At 47.9% G+C, this 11,788-nt stretch overlaps 1 non-coding gene across 1 annotated transcript; it reads right to left on the reverse strand.

Moving 5' to 3' along the window:
• Positions 1–5,707: 5,707 nt before the first annotated feature.
• Positions 5,708–5,792, reverse strand: TRNAG-UCC (transfer RNA glycine (anticodon UCC)). The gene has a single exon. It is a non-coding gene; the product is annotated as a tRNA-Gly (tRNA).
• Positions 5,793–11,788: the final 5,996 nt, after the last annotated feature.

Consider the following 11,788-nt stretch of genomic DNA (forward strand, 5'->3'; position numbering starts at 1 on the left):
CTGTGTCCATCCATATACCTCTATCCCAAATGTCCCTAATTTCAAGCTGCTGACCAAGCGTCAGGGCCATTTGCTCGTGCTTATAAATTCTTGCATAGTCACCTTGGGCTACTTCTCTTTCCACATACTGGATGATCAGCTTTACCACCTGGAGCTCTGCCTATTGACAAGGTTTCCTCTCAAAGCTGTCTTTCGGGGTCACCCTTGAATGGGCTGTCATGAGACATAAGTCTATTTTCATCTTAGACCCAAGTACTGAGCCAATCCATCCATGGGCCAAACTTAGCCTCTTTCATTCTCATGGGCCAGTCACAAAGAACCCCCTGCCGTGTGGCCATACATGTGAACAGAGGAATAGGCAGCCATATAACAGCAATAGATGACATGGAAGCTTGGGCCACTTGTTCATGAAGCAGACTTGTCCTCTGGCCCTGCCTGTGCCTCATCTTAGATCTTAGATCTTACAATGAATGGCTGCTTAGATCACCTGGCCTTATGATTTGGTGGGTCAGACAGCTCATAATTGGTCACTTGATGTCTCGAGACATTGAACTTCCTGTCCACTGTGACCCAGCAGCACGCCAGACACTGCTTTATGAATGGAGTGTACTTTGTTGTAGATGCCCTGACCTTGCTCCAGAACCCTAGTGGGCTCCATTGTGATTTTCCCATTGAGGTTTTGTGTAAATGCCACAAGTGGTCTTTTCTTACCACAGATACCTCAAGTTCCATAGGGTCTGTTGGATCATATGCTTCAAGTGACAGAGGACTCACATCACAGTCTGGACCTGCTGCAGAGTACTTTTCTTCTCTGCACCCCACTCGAAGCTGACACTGTTTCACATTTATGGCTTGGAGCATTATTCCCACATGCTGTCTGCTGAGTCCAAACATGCCTAACTGGCATTGGGCCTTTTTCTTAGCAGGAAGAGGTGTGAGTTGCAATAGTTTATTTTGAAGTGGGCATCCTGACATACCCCGCGCCACTGGACCCCTAAAGACTTGACTCATGGAGCAGGTGCCCGGACCTTTGAAGAATTTCCCTCCCACCCCCGGGAGGATATCTTCCACATACTTGTCACTTCTTCCTCTTACAATCTGATTAGCATGTTGCTGTCAAAGTGTGGGCCAACATGACGTTCCGTGTCCAGATGGTCTAGGTCCTTGCAGTTAATGTTATGGCAGAGGACAGGATGGGCTAACATATCCCTGGGGCCAGATTAAGTATGCATCTTGGCCATCCTGAGTAAATGCAACCGGCTTCAGATTCTCCTTTCCACAAGGGACAGAAAGACTGCATTTGCCAGGGCAATGGCCACATATCACACGGTGAGGCTGTGTTCATTCTCGCTGGCAAAGATACCCTGTCCAGCACAGCAGCTGCAGTTTGGGCTAATGCCTGATTGAATGTGCACATCCACTGTCATCCACGATGATCTAGACAGGCTTCAAAGGGAGCAGGCAAGTGAACTAAATGAGGGTATGATGGGATCACCACTCTTGCCTTCTTCGTGTCTGAGGGCACTGATCTCTGCCATGCCCTCGGGGGTGTGATGATTGTTTCTTAGTTATGATGATCAGGATGGGAAGGGGCCAGCTGCAGATATTTCTATTGTAAGAAGCCCTTCCCCATTGTAACAGCTCTGTGAGGGAGACCTGGGTCAGGATGCCATGTATCACCTGCCTCCATATGCCCCCCACTCGAACGGAAGGGCCAGAATGGCATCGATATTCATTCAGATTCTGTGTTCCACGATTATCAAAAGGTCTGAGTTGTCACCTGTAACCAGTGCCCTCTTAACCAAGGTAACGGCCATGGGTAGTGGCTTCCCATAAATGTTTACCGACTGGTTCTCAGAAAAGAAAAGCTCTAATTTGTAGCATTTTCCAGTTTCGATGGCTGACACCAGGCTGCCAACATGGTATCGCTGAGCACGGAGTTTGGAAGACATGTCCGGCAGGACATCATGATCTAGTATTTCTACGTAGAAATAATAGACATAATATTTTACTTGCCTGGGGCTCTCATAACAGAGCACCACTTAAAAATGGCAGAAGTGTGTGGTCTCACAGTTCTGAAGGTTGGAAGTCCAAAGTCAGGGTATCAGCAGGGCCATTCAGGTTTTCGTCTGCAAACCTGTGCAGGAGAATTTCCTCATCTTTTCCAGCTGCCGGCATTTGCCAACAATCCTTGGCATTCCTGGGGTGCGTCACTGCCATCCCGGCCTCCGTTGTCACATGGCCGCCTTCTTTGTCTGTGTCTCTTCTCCCTCTTTTTATAAGCACACCAGTTGTATTGGATTAGGGCCAAACCTAATGACCTCATCTTAAAAAAAATTTTAATGTATCTTTATGAGAAACAGAGCATGAGCGGGGGAGGGGCAGAGAGAGAGAGACACAGAATCCGAAGCAGGCTCCAGGTTCCAAGCTGTCAGCACAGAGCCCGATGTGGGGCTCAAACCCACGAAGCCTGGGATCAGGACCTGGGCCGAAGTCAGACGCTCAACCGACTGAGCCACCCAGGGACCCCTGGGCAGAAGGCTTTTTGGGGAGGGCTCTTGGGAGGTGCACCTGTAAGAATATGAGGAAGGCAGGATTGTGGGGGGCAAGGCAGTTCCACAAGACATTAGCCCATCCTACAGAGAGCTCTGCAGCTGAAATGGCCCCTCAGACTTGTCCCAAATTGAAGCCAGGGACTCAGGCTTTGGTATCTCTACGTCAGCCAACCATTGGCCACGCCCAGTTCCCTGGGAGGGGGACTAATTTTGAGGCAAGGCAGTTCCCTGGAGCTGACAGCACTCCCCTCTGGGGGGGTGGGGTGCAGCCGGGAGCCATCAGCAGCTACGTTCCCAACCGCTGGGGCCTGAGCCTGCTGGTCTTGAAGAAGGGATGTGGGCGGAGCATCACCAGGCACTCCTATTCACAACACAGCCCAAGCTTCAGGGCCTCACCTTTGCATGGCCCTTCCCAGTCTGGGGCGGGGCCTTCTCCGCAGGTTCACAGGGTCACAAGTTTGTGTAAAATAAGCAAAATAAAACCTTTTCCCCTGGTGGTTCAGTTGATTAAGCATCCGACTCTTGGTTTCAGTTCAGGTCATGGGCTCAGGGTTTGTGAGTTCAAGCCCCACGTTGGGCTCTGCGCTGACAGCACGGAGCCTGCTTGGGATTCTCTGTCTGCCTCTCTCTCTGTCCCTCCCCCTTTCACTCTCTCTCAAAAATAAAGAAACATTAAAAAAATATTTTCCCTTTCTGTTTCCTTTTTTTTATTGAGATAAAATTGATGTATAGCATTATATTAACTTCAGGTGTCCAACTTAATGATTCGATATTTGTATACATTATGAAATGATCACCTCAATTCATCCCCATATATACTTATGAACTTTCTCTCTTGAGATGAGAACTTTTAAGACTTATTCTCTTAGCAATGTTCAAAGATTCAATACAGTATTATTAGCTACGGTCACTGTAAATCACACCCTCAATAGCTGTTTATTTTTTTTTTTTTTAAATTTTTTTTTTCAACGTTTTTTATTTATTTTTGGGACAGAGAGAGACAGAGCATGAACGGGGGAGGGGCAGAGAGAGAGGGAGACACAGAATCGGAAACAGGCTCCAGGCTCCGAGCCATCAGCCCAGAGCCTGACGCGGGGCTCGAACTCACAGACCGCGAGATCGTGACCTGGCTGAAGTCGGACGCTTAACCGACTGCGCCACCCAGGCGCCCCGAATAGCTGTTTATTTTATAACTGGAAGTTTGTGTCTTTAAAAAATTTTTTTTAATGTTTCTTAACTTTGAGAGAGAGACAGACAGAGCACGAGTGGGGATGGGGCAGAGAGAGAGGGAGACACGGAATCTGAAGCAGGATCCAGGCTCCATGCTGACAGCACAGCGCCCCACTCAGGGCTCAAACTCGCAAACCGCGAGATCGTGACCTGAGCCGAAGCCGGACGCTCGACTGACTGAGCCACCCAGGCACCCTGGAAGTTTGTACCTTTTGAACACCTTCACCCATCTTGGCCACCTTCATCCCCCTCACCGCCTCTGGCAACCATCAGTCTGTTCTTTGTGTTTATGAGTTTTTTGTTTTTTGTTTATATATAGAAGCTAGATATAGATACAGATATAGATGATATAGATATAGATATAGATACAGATACATAGATATACATGGCTTCTATATAGAAGTGAGATCATATGGGGTTTGCTTTTCTCCGACTTGTTTCACTAAGCTCAATGCCCTCGAACTCCATCCATGTTATCACAAATGACAAGATTTCCTTCGTTTTTGTAGCTGAATGATACTCCCTTGTTATATATAGTCCACACCTTCTTTATCCATTCATCCATTGATGGACACTTAAGTTGTTTCCATGTCTTGGTTATTGCAAATGATGCTGCAGTAAATACAGAGGTGTGTATATCTTTTGAGTCAGTGTCTTCTTATCCTTGGGGTAAATACCCAAAGCGCAGTTAGTGGGTCATATAGTAGTTCTATTTTTAATTTTTTGAGGACACCCCCCCATACTGTTTTCCCTAGTGGCTGCATCCATTCAGTTTTTCAAAAGGAGCCCCTGAATGGTGTAAGCTTCAAGCCCCACTTAATCCTGGATATGCCCCCATGAGTGAGAACAACTCTAGACAATTCATACTAAAGAGTTTGCATAAAGGGTGAGCTGCTGTAACAAAGAGACTCTCGAAACCAGTGGATGAGAAAACCCAACGGAAGTATAATTCTCTTCCACCCTACAGCCCTGAGGGCCGTGGTCCAGTTGACAGAACATCTCTACCCAGTTTTCCAGAGACCCAGTTTTTCACTCCCTGCCCCTCTCCATAGGCTCCATGCCCAGGGGGCTTGAACTCATGACCCTGAGATCAAGACCTGAGCTGAGATCAAGAATCAGATGCTTGGGACACCTGGGTGGCTCAGCCGGTTAAGCAACCGACTCAGCTCAGGTCATGATCCCACAGCCCTCATCGGGCTCTGTGCTGGCGGTGCAGAGCCTCCTGGGATTCTGTCTCTTTCTTTCCCCGTCCCCTGCTTGCTTTCTCTCTCTCAAGATAAATAAATAAACTCAAAAAAAAAAAAAAAAGAGTCGGATGCTTAACCAACTGAGCCACTCAGGCAGAGGGCAGGCGTTCTTAAACATTTTCACGCATTGGACCTCATGACAGCCTTGCAAAGCTTCTCGAAATAAAGGAAAAGACACAGGACAAAGAAATCCAATTTTTATTGTAACGCGGCTATCAAAATATTTTTTAAACCCGTGATATGGTAATTTATGTGCTTCTTCGCTAATGCATTAAATAGAAAGCTACTCGTGGCAGCTTTAATAGCTACTTTAACTTGAAAGTAGAGATGAGCATAAATAATATTGCAAGATGCCTGTTGGAAAATAACATAATAAGAAAACATCTGTGATTTCTTTTGGTGATAAAGTCACAAGCTCTGCCAACACTTGTAGTCTGTTGTCTCCATTCGCAACAGACGAGCGGTGGACTGAATAGTGGCCCCCACAGGTGTTTCCAGTCCCTGGAACCTATGACTATTTTTAATTTAGCTTATTTTATTTTTAAATTTTTTAACATTTATCTATTTTTGAGAGACAGAGCATGAGCGGGGGAGGGGTAGAGAGAGAGAGAGAGAGAGAGAGAGAGGGAGACACAGAATCCAAAGCAGCCTCCAGGCTCTGAGCTGTCAGCACAGAGCCCGACGTGGGACTCGAACCCATGAACTGTGAGATCATGACCTGAACGGAAGTCAGACGCTCAACCAACTGAGCCACCCAGGCGCCCTCCCCCTTTTTTTATTTTAGAGAGAGAGAGACAGAGAGAGAGCACGAGCAGAGAAGAGGGTCAGAGGGAGAGAGAGAGAGAGAGAGAGTCCTAAGCAGGCTCTGCGTTGAGCCTTGATCCCACACTTAACCCACTGAGCCACCCAGGCACCCCATGAACACATTCTTGATTCAATGATCGGCTGAATGACTGAACAAAGAAATAAAGGAATGAGTGCCTTTATTCCACAATCGGTTGGGTCCTTTGACGTCCTCAGCCGCACCTGAAGTCCTTAGCAGACGCTCATTCCCATCTCGTATTGGTATCACGTGAAGGGGGGCCCAAGAGAAGCTTTCCTCTTCTGTCTCTGCCTTACTGACCCTTCCCCCTGCGTGGCTCCCTGGGTCATCCCTCTGCTGTAAGCAGCCTCCCTCCAGAAGCCTCCAGCCCCTTCGTGGAGATGCTTTCTGGGTATCCCCTCGCTGTCTCCTGTCCACGCTTGGGCAGCCTGCAGAGATGAGCTCCCCACCCCACCCGGACACCTGTAACCCCTGACTGTGGGACTGAGGCCGCCCCAGCCCTGAGGAGTGTCCAGCTCAGGAGGTCACTTTCCCGTGTCCGTTTCCCCTCCCCAGGCTCCCCTGGCCCCGCTCTGCCCCCCAGCTTCCCCAGCCTGGGGCTTCCCCTGGCTCCCCAGACAACCTCGGGCTGTGTTCTACCATGTCAGCCCAGATGGCCCGTCTGTCTGGGCCACATGGTGCGACACAGAGCTGAGGCAAGAATGAGCTCCCAGGAGGACGTGGAAATTTAGGCACTGTCATCGTCACCGGGGACAGAGCTGCAGCTGGCACCTGGAAGGGGAGACTGAGGCCCCAGGGCAACAGATCCCAGGGCAGCAGCCTCCTCCTCTTGGTGAAAGAGGCTCAGGAGCCGGGAATGCAGCCAGGTGCGGGGCCCTAGAGGGAGGACACCATTGTGAGTGTCCCCTTCATTGCTCCTGCCGGGGCCCACCTCTGCCTCTGCTCTCCAGAAAGAGTCACTCGCCCCGCAGGCCTGGACCTGCTGCCCCTGCCTCTTCCCCAGGCCCCGAGAGCTGCGGCAGCTGCAGGTGAGGGGACAGTCAGGCCCACCCCTGCCCTCACCTGTCCCCTTGCCCTTCTCCTTCTCACCACCCTTCTCTCCTCACCCTCTCAACCTGTCCTCTCTCACCTGCCTCTGTCTCCTGTCCCCAGGTGTGGGAGCGCCCCGTGGCCTTGGAGGCTGAGCTGGCCCTGACGTTGAAGGTCCTGGGGACCGTGGCTGACGCGTCCCAGGGGGACATCCTGGACCAGCCCCTTCACATGCTGTGCCACATCCATTCTGAGCTCCGGGCCTGTGTGAGCACTCGGGGCACCCAGGCCGTGTCTGCGCTCTGAGCACCTGAACATCCCCCTCTGTCCTGGGCCCTGCCTCACATGTCACCCTCCTCTGCCCCAGCAGGCCCCCAGACCCAAGGCCGCCTCCACCACTGGCTTTCCCGGCTCCACGAGGCCCCGAAGAAGGTGAGTGACCAGGGAGTGACTGGTATCTGGGGACAGCTGGGAGCCCAGATGATAGTCATTGACCCATCCCTTCCTCCCCACTGAAGTCCCTCAGCTGCCTGGAGGCCTCTGTCATGTTCAACCTCTTCTACCTCCTCATCCGGGACCTGAAAGGTGTCATCAGTGAAGACCCTTGTGTCTGATCACTGAGACCCACCTGTAGCGTGTCCCTTAGATATTATTGCCACACCAACAATCTCCCCTAGATTATTGCTTCCAGATCCCTATTTGTTTATGAAGCCCCCAAAAGATGTTTATCTCATGCTTTTCATAAAATGTGTGAAAATAAACTATTGGTCTGTGACATTGACCCTGTTTGTATGTGACTGTGTAAATGACTGCACGATTGCACAAGTGACTGTGGCCCTCTGAGTGTGTATGGGGGGAGGGGGCAGCAAAGGAAGGGGGGAGGGGATGATAGAGTTTATGAAAGAATGAGTGAGGAGTGACAGGCTCACTAAGGACGCTTTCAGCTGCAAGTAGCGGAAGATTTCATTGCAAGCTACTTAAACAAGCAGTTGTGATGCCAAGTCATAACATGTCTGGATGGAGGCTGTGGCTGTCAGATCAGTGGGACAAGGGCTTTATCATGAACCTAGGGTCTGTATCTGAGTATTTCTAAGGATATGTGTCAATCTTGGGTTTGTGGTTCCTTCCCCTAAACCTACTGTGGTTCCCAATCCAGAGTGACAATTGTCATGGTGGAAATCTCTTGGGAGGAATCTCAGAGTTGTCACCAAGAAGTCATTTATGTTACACTGTGGACATCATTCTATGCAGACAGTCGTGTCCTTTGCAAACAGTTTTATTTATTCTTTCCCACCCTTTACACTTTTATTTCCTTTTCTTGCCTTATTGCACTGGACGGAACTGTAGTACTACATTGAATAAGAATGGCCTGAGAAGGCACATTTTCTCTCTTCTACAGGGTAAGCCTTCAATCTTTCACCATTAAGTGTAATGTTAACTCTTTATCTACTTGTAGATACTCTTTGTAGACGCTCTTTATCAACTTGAGGAAGTTCTTATCTGTTCCTATTTTTATAAGAGGTGTTTAAAAATTATGAGAGTGTTGAAGTTTGGCAAATGTTTTTTCTGCATTGATTGATATGATCACATGAGTTTTCTTCTTTAGCCTGTTTTGGTGGATTATACTGATTAGGTTTTTTTTAATTTTTTTTTAACGTTTATTTATTTTTGAGACAGAGAGAGACAGAGCATGAACGGGGGAGGGTCAGAGAGAGAGAGGGAGACACAGAATCTGAAACAGGCACCAGGCTCTGAGCTGTCAGCCAGAGCCCGACGCGGGGCTTGAACTCACGGAGTGCGAAATCATGACCTGAGCTGAAGTCGGCCGCTTAACCGACTGAGCCACCCAGGTGCTCCTATACTGATTAGTTTTCAAATACTGACCAGTCTTGCATCCTTGGACGAACCCCATTGGATCATGGTGTATAATTCTTTGATCTATTGCTGAATTCTATGTGCTAATATTTTGTTAAAGAGTTTTGTGTTTATATTCATTACTTTTGTGTGTGTGTGAGAGATAACAAATTCACCTCACTTTTTAAGCCAGTTGAGTTAGTACTTTCTGCTATTTGTAGCCAAAACATCCTTAATGATACACGTGGAAATGAAAGGTGAGTTCCCCTCAAAGCTGAAGAATTCTGGCTGCATGGGATTATTTGTCACCATCATTCCCTGGGACTGCAGTTGGTATGAAGTGCCAAAGTATCCTTGCATTCAGTACCCATGGAGGAGAGTCAGGAAGATGGATAATCTGGGGCTGCAGCCTGGGGAACCAGGCTCTTCTGCCCGCTCCCATCTCTGTGACACCACTCTTTCTTTACATCTGTATCTGGAACGTTTCACTCCAGCTCTTTCAAATCTCTTCTTTCTCATATTCACTACTCCATCACTTCCTCTCTCTTTCCATACAGATTACCTTTCCCTCTACCTTCCAGGAGCTGCAAGGTAGAAATTCCTCATCATCTACACCACTCTCCTACCTTGCTCCTCAGTCCCCATGGATGAAGTGTCTTTCTGCCTGACTTGGGCCAGTGCCTTATCCTGGTCCCTCTTAATTCACTCCCCCATAAAATACCTTTCTCTTGTCCTCTATTTTTCAAAACCTTCTTTACAAGTACTTGCCCATCATCAAGCTCACCTTTCTTAGTCCATAGGTTTCTTTCCAACTATTTCTCCATATCTTTTTTCCATTGGCTCCACTTCCTTACCTACCCCAGTCTCCATAGCCCCTACAGTTGGCTTCTGCCCCAAGAGCTCCACTCAACACCAACAATCTCTTCACAGCTAAATCCTGTGATTGCCTCTCTAGTTCTCACCCCAGATGGCCTCTCAGCAGCATAGAACCCATTCTTCATCAATTCCTTCTTGTAACTCTCTCCCATTTTGATATTTGTGATATTATACTTTTCTTATCTTCCTTCAAATTCTGGCTGCTGTTTCTCAGTCACACTTTCTGGTTCTCTTTCTTCTTCCTACCTCTTAAATACTAGAGCTTCTCAGAGTCCTGTCCCTTTTCTCGCTTCCCTCTTTATGGTCTCTCTGGACTTGTAACATACATTTCTATATACATGATATACATTCATACATACATGAATTCACCAACCACCTTCTTGCTGATTACTCTTGTATCAGTCAACGTAGGCCAGGTTATGCTATCGTAACAAATAATTCTCAAATTTCAGTGGCTAGTAACAACAAATGTTTATTGCTCATTCAATATGACTATCATGGGTAGGCTGAGTCCCAGCTCCTCACTGGGATCCAGGATAAAGGTGTAGCCCTAACTGAGATATTGCTGGTCTTAGAGTAGAGAGATTACAGTACATGGCGGTCTATTCTTAGAGCATCTGCTCCAAAATGGTACACATACTTTCATTGGACAAAACAAATGACATAACCAAGACTGAGGTCAATAGGGCAGAGGTTTCTAATTCCCTCCCAATAAATGGATTCCTCACTTTAAAAAGTAAGAACAGGGGCACCTGGGTGGCTCAGTCAGTTGAGTGTCTGACTGTTGATTTCAGCTCAGGTCATGATCCCAGGGTTGTGGGATCAAGCCTCACATTGGGCTCCATGATGAACGTGGAGCCTGCTTGGGATTCTCTCTCCCTCCCTCCCTCTGCCCCTCTTCTCTCCTTGTGTGCTCTCTCTCTCTCTTTCTCAAACAAACAAACAAACAAACAAATAAATGTAAGAACATAATTTGAATAAGGCAGTCTAATATATTCTAAAGTCATATCTCCAACTCTAATTTCTTTTTTTTTTTTTTTTTTTTTTTTTTTATTTTTGGGACAGAGAGAGACAGAGCATGAACGGGGGAGGGGCAGAGAGAGAGGGAGACACAGAATCGGAAGCAGGCTCCAGGCTCTGAGCCATCAGCCCAGAGCCTGACGCGGGGCTCGAACTCACGGACCGCGAGATCGTGACCTGGCTGAAGTCGGACGCTTAACCGACTGCGCCACCCAGGCGCCCCTCCAACTCTAATTTCAAGGACAGGGACAAATTAGCTTTGTTCTTGTGCATAGAAAACAGCTCAAGTTCAGATCCACACTGGACCACCTCATAAGCCAATAGCAACAAAAACTCTAATTCTAAAGGTCCCCTTGCCATCTTCTGAATAATGATCCATAGAAAGGGATTGGCCAGCGGAAACCCCTCTAAGAGCCAGTCCTCTACTGCACCCAGAAGGCAGTGCCACTGGCTGCTCTCCATGGTTCTGAACACCGCTATCTGCCAGAGCAGGGTGGTTTCTTCCATCCCTTGGATCTTGATGAATGCCTGTTAACATCTTCAGCACTTATAGGTAATGGTGGTCGTGGTGGTTTTTATTTTTGAAAGAGAGCGCGGTGAGAGAGTGCATGCCAGTGGGGGAGGGGCGGAGAGACAGAGGGCGGGGCGGGGGGGGCAGGGAGAATCTCAAGCAGGCTTCATGCTCAGAGGGGAGCACAACATGGGGCTCGATTCCACAACCATGAGATCATGACCTGAGCTGAAATCAAGAGCCAGATGCTTAACCGACTGCGCCACCCAGGTGTCCCGGTTGTTTTTTAAATGAAATACTGTAACATCACATATAGTTGTAGAACAAAAAGAACCATACCATTGTGTATTAAATGCAAATATGTTTATCAGGACTTTTTTTTTTTTGCTTAAATAATAGAAAACCCCAACTCAAAACAATCAGGAATTTGTAATCTCATATAACCAGAGGTCTAAGGGTAAAATAGGCCAAGAGTTGGCTAATTCAGGAACTCACAGTAATGTTATCAATAATCCAGATTCTTCCTATCTCTCAGCCTTGCCATTCTCAGCATTTTAGCTTCACCCTTAAGTTAGGCCAACTTATGGTCACACGGGAGCTACTACAGTTCCAGACATTACATCCTCTTGACAATATCCAGAGG

Source organism: Neofelis nebulosa, chromosome 17 (assembly GCF_028018385.1).
Source record: "Neofelis nebulosa isolate mNeoNeb1 chromosome 17, mNeoNeb1.pri, whole genome shotgun sequence".
Lineage (NCBI taxonomy): Eukaryota > Metazoa > Chordata > Mammalia > Carnivora > Felidae > Neofelis > Neofelis nebulosa.